At 48.2% G+C, this 5,144-nt stretch overlaps 1 long non-coding RNA gene across 1 annotated transcript; it reads left to right on the top strand.

The window, feature by feature from the left end:
- Nucleotides 1-2,608: 2,608 nt before the first annotated feature.
- On the top strand, nucleotides 2,609-4,255 carry LOC127467841 (uncharacterized). Its single transcript, XR_007903329.1, has 3 exons — nucleotides 2,609-2,691; nucleotides 3,230-3,327; nucleotides 3,782-4,255. It is a non-coding gene; the product is annotated as an uncharacterized LOC127467841 (long non-coding RNA).
- Nucleotides 4,256-5,144: the final 889 nt, after the last annotated feature.

Below are 5,144 nucleotides of genomic sequence, written 5' to 3'. Positions count from 1 at the left end.
AGTGAAGGCTGCAGGACATATGGATGCTGCAGGCCTGTTAGTGATAGACAGAAAGTTGTTTGGAGGCAGTGGGACAGATTGTCTGGGATTCCTGGCTTAGTAGCAATGAAAGGCTGATGAGGTAAGTAGTGCTGGGAAAATCCTGTTAAGGGAAGGAAAAGAGCAGACTGGAACTGATGATCACGGGACGCGCTGTATTGAATATGCAGTTTCTCTACAAAACTGAATTCACTTTTGGCACAGAAATGGGGTTTGTACTTCTCTCCCTACTCCACTTTCTTCATTAGCAGGCTTGTGAGGCACTCTGAACTTTCCAGCATTTAGTAATGGATTAGGACCAAAAACTTCGTGGCAATTGGTTCGGGTTTGGATTAGACATTTCCACCTCCATCCCGTTTGCAGAAGCCATGGCATGGGATGAAGGATCCAGAACAATATCCCTAGATCCGGTCCCTGTTGATATCATGGAGGTCAGAAGCTCCAGAGTAGAAATGTTCCTTGCTGAGCTGTAGGGGAGCTATTTCCGAATTCAGGCAGGGCATTGTGGGCAATAGAAATGTGTGCACACACATATGGTGAAACCTCTGGATAACTACCAACAGCATCACTCCAACACTGGGAGCTGCCCTGTAGCTGAAGCCCATGTTTCCATGTTGTGCATGTTTTGCAACTCTCTTTCTAAAGCACTTCCCTGGCTCTGTTTGATCAAAGGGTCATTGTGTTACTCTACAATAAGTAGATTAGCTGTGATTTCTTTGGGACAGGGTTGGGTCTGGTGATTTGTGTGCTGCTGTGGGTATAAGAGTTGTGTGATCTCGTGGTGAAAGGTGATTACTGTGAAGTGCAAAGGAACAGATTAGGGTAAATGACACAGAATCTGTATCCAAGGGGTGAATGGGTATGTGAGTGTAATATCCCAAATCCTTCAGGTATGTTCTTAAATACATCCTCTTCCATTCCCTCCACCCTTCTGACTAGTGACAACAAAGTGGCAGGGTTGTCTCCCTTTTTATTCTCTGCTTTTTCAGGAGGAGATGGGAGGAGAAGCAAGGGAACAAATCCTCCTGCAAAAGAAAAGAAGCAGCAAGGGGTCTGCAAACAGAGACAATGCTTCTCCTGTCAAGGGCATGTGCTGTCTGGTCATGGTAGAGTCATGATTCCTTATGGTAAGAGGCAGGAGAGGGGATCCTGGAAGGGATGGCTGGAGGCACATTCCCTGGGTAGCAGGGGAATTGCCTGTAAATGGGGATGCACAGGGGCCAGGAGGGGTGAGGACCTGGAGGGAAGCTGGAGTCTGGAGATGGAGCTAGTCTCAGAAGCACAGGACAGCCTAGGTTGGAAGAGACCTTGAAAGATCATCTGGTTCAACATTTCATGGGAAAGAGAGAGTAGATGAGATTATCTAGCACCCTGTCCAGTCATGTCTGGGAAACTTCCAGTGGTAAGGGCTCCACTACATCCCTGGAGAGGTTGTTCCAGTGATTGACTGCTCTCACCGTAAAAAATGTATTTATTATATCAAAATGAAATCTCACCTTGTGCAACTTGTACCATTGCCCCTGTCCTCTCCATGTGGCTCCTTGTGAAGAGAGAACCTCTGTCTAATTTGGAGCAACCCTTTAGGTACTGGAAAACTGTGATGAAGTCCCCTCTTGAGCCTTTTCCAGGGGGAAAAGATCTAATTACTTCGTGTTTTCCTCATATGGTAGGATCTCCAGCACTTTGATCATCTTTGTGGCCCTCCTTTGGTCCCTTTCCAGTCTGTTCATGTCTTTTTTTGAGTCATGGGGACCAGAACTGGATACAGCATGGCTGGATGTGGCCTGAAAAGCACTGAGCAGAGTGGCACGATCACATTTCTATTTTTGCTAGCAGTGTCCCTGTGGATGCAGCCCCTGATCCAATTTGCCTTTGTCACTGCATGGGGCACTGCCAGCCTGTCCATTGGGACCCCCTGGTCCTTGAATCCCTCTGTGCAGCCAAAGTCAGGAGAGCCCCAGGGAGCAGATGGTTTGTCTGCTGGGTCTGTGTTACTGTGGGGGCACTGCCTGCCACACTGCAGGGCCTGCACATCCCCACAGGGACAGGGGAGCCAGCCCAGGCGGCAGGGGTTGTTTGCATGCTGAGGGAGGACAAAGCCATTGCAGTGTGGGTCAGGAAGTCTGTGATGCAACAGGAACCCCAAGGTGCTGTGACGTGTCACCTCCCACCCCTACAGAGAAGCAGCTTCTCCTTTCTGGTGGGAAGTGCTGAGGCCTGGGGCTGGGGGAGGCCAACAACACCCACACTGTGGCTCCTGCCTTGCAGATCTGCTGCCTGCCACGGCAGGCCCTGTGAGTACACATCTTCCAGGCAAGGTTCTGTCCAGCTGGCAGAAATATTTGGAAAGCATTTTCCTTGATTCTTGTAAAATGCCATTTTTCTTTTCTTTTCAAAATCTTCCCCATCTCTGAGTTGCACCCCGAGTCTCCTTATAAAGCCATCACTTGCCTGCCTGCCTGGCCATTTCTTAGCTTTTCATGCATCCTGGGAGTGAGCTGAACACGAGCCTTCCTGTTTCCCTTGCTGCAACTCAGCACCCTTTCAGCCACGGTGAACCTGCAAGCGTCTCGTCAACTTTTTGCTACTCTTGATAAAAACCCTGAGCCCCTGTGAAAATCTGGCAGCTGCGTGAGCTGCAGACTCAGCAAGGTGAGCAACATCTGGCAATAGATACATTTGGCCAGAAGGACAACCTGGAAAATGAGAAGGGCCACGTAGTGCTGTGGGAACACTTGCACGTCCCACAGCATCTGGCTGGTTGTGGTTGAATGTGAAGCTATCCTTCTCCTCTCCTGCAAGACAGAGGGGAAGCAGAACCCACTGGACATCTATTGCTTGATGGAAACAACTTTTGGACTCTGCAGCTAGATTTTTTACTTTTTTTAAAGACTGTTGTGAAAGTAGTAGTTGCTCAAAGCATCTCACAACTGTTTTTTGGACAACACGGACTAAGTTCTTGATGCTCTTCACTGGACAACATTTTTCCCAGTCTTAGAAGATCAAAATGGGTTTAAGCATGCAGGAGCCTAGAGGTGTAAAAGCACCGATTTTCCAAGTAACCCACACTGCGAGGTCTGCTTAAATATTTGAGCACTGAGTCACCTGTAGTTAAAAGAGAGCAATTAAGGAAACTAAATATGTTCTTGAAGGGCTGAATAATTCCTTCACATCTGTTTCCACTACAAAGATGGCTCTGGAGGGGCTCACGCAGATCTTGCCCTTTTCTGGACCAAGAGAAAATAGCATCAGAGACTGAGAGAGGAGCAGCTGGGACAACTAGACTGTGTAAGTCTCATTAAGCTTCCAGGTCATGATGGTTTACAGACAAGAGGTCTTGGGGAAGATGGGGATGGAAGGGACACATCTCTGAAAGAAATATTTCTCTCACTGAAGAAAAAAGAGCCCCCCCCCCAAAAAAAAAAATTGAGAAAAAAAAAAGGAAAAAATTAAAAGAAAAAGCAGTGTCTGATAAGGATGGAGAATGTCTTACATTTTAACAGCTCTTGGGATGATGTGGAGAATTACAGGCCTGTTTGACATGCATGCAAATGAATGCAGTGCCTAGCAAATTAGAATTGGCCACGAAGCTTAGATGGGTAACACTGCTCAGACGTGCAACCTGCAGAGATTCTGCAGAAGGAACACACATCTCCCAAATTCTTGCAAGTCTTTGAAGAAACCAGTGAATTAGCTGAAAAGGAAGACCCCTCTGACGTAATTTATTTACCTTTTTTGGCAGGCTTTGTGCAAGTTCACGTTCAAGACGTGGCTGCAGGCATCCGGCTAACAGTGGAGGAAGTGGCTTATCTCTGTGGCTCTGACACCCACTAGGACGTGGGTGAGCAGGTGGTTAGTGGTGGCATGGGATGGGGTGCCAGTGACATGCCTTGATCTGCCATGGTAACCTCTGGGGACCGGTAGAAATGTGCTGAAGCTGCAGTGAGGCTCAAGAAGGAGGAGAGGCAGGTGGAAGACCTGAAGGAGGAAGCAAGGGATTCAGCTGGAGGGTAGAAAGAAAAGGAGCTGACAGGAAGGAGTTTCCTGTGCCAAGGATGGTGCCATAAAGAGGTACTGAGGGGTGAAAGTCGTTGTCTCCTCAGCGTTGTGTATTTATGTCCCTGATGCTGAAGATCTGGGTGTGTGGGACACAAGCAGGCTGGCAGCAGGGACAAAGCTGCTTTGTCAGGCAATTTCAGGGGTCTATCCTAGACCAGTCCCAGATGAAATGCTGAAGGAAATTCAGAATAGGAGATGATCCAGAAAATCAGTATGTGGGGAGAAGAGAGTACCTACCCCCTTCTTGGTAACATCCGAGTCGATACCTCCAGGCATAGAGGATTGGGCTCTTGCTGAGCCACCGAAGCACATCTGATCAATAACTCAAAGTCCCGACTTGCACATTAGCAGAGTCAATTATCAGCTCTGCCCTCTGCTTCCTTGATTATTATTTCAGCATGTAGCAGCTGCTTCACAAGCGTTATGGCCCATCACACTCTGAAGGGACTGAGTTAAATGCAGATTATTGACCGATGAGGCCATAAGAATGTACTATAAAATATACAGCCATGTTCACCCATAAATCCCCAACGAGAGTGCTTTTCAAAGCAATTTCTCCTATGGTGGGACTCTGGGTCACTGTCAAGGCCATGAAAAATGTTTTTTCTGCCTTATTCCTGCCATCTCCTCTGTGGTGGTGGTGTCTCTCGGAACTGCATCTGCACATGAATGCATGGTTCTGCCTCCCTTGAGCTGCTCATTGGGGCCCCTGGGCTTCAGCAGGGACACTTGGGGTGTGAGTGATTCTGCACGTGGGCAAGGTGAACTGTAGTTAATGTTTCTGCTCTGGCCCCAGGTTTTCTGCTGCTCCTGAGTTTCCCAAGTTGCTTCAAGTTCCTCAGTTTTGGCTGAGGTTGTGGGCTTACATTTTGCAGCAGCCCGAATCCTGGCAAGCACAAGCAGGTTAGATCATGAGTTGTTTGAACACCAGGTAATGACAGCTTTCCCTGCTCTGCCGGTCTGATATGCTGCTGGCCATCAGCCACGTGCTTCTTGGAGGCAGCCAAAAGTGCCAGGGTTGTTTTGGTTTGCAAATCTCCTCAGCT

Source organism: Manacus candei, unplaced genomic scaffold, assembly GCF_025592945.1.
Source record: "Manacus candei isolate 608988 ecotype Guabito, Panama unplaced genomic scaffold, ASM2559294v1 h1tg000014l, whole genome shotgun sequence".
Lineage (NCBI taxonomy): Eukaryota > Metazoa > Chordata > Aves > Passeriformes > Pipridae > Manacus > Manacus candei.
Note: the sequence above shows the minus strand (reverse complement) of the source record. Positions and strands in the feature narration are given on the sequence as shown.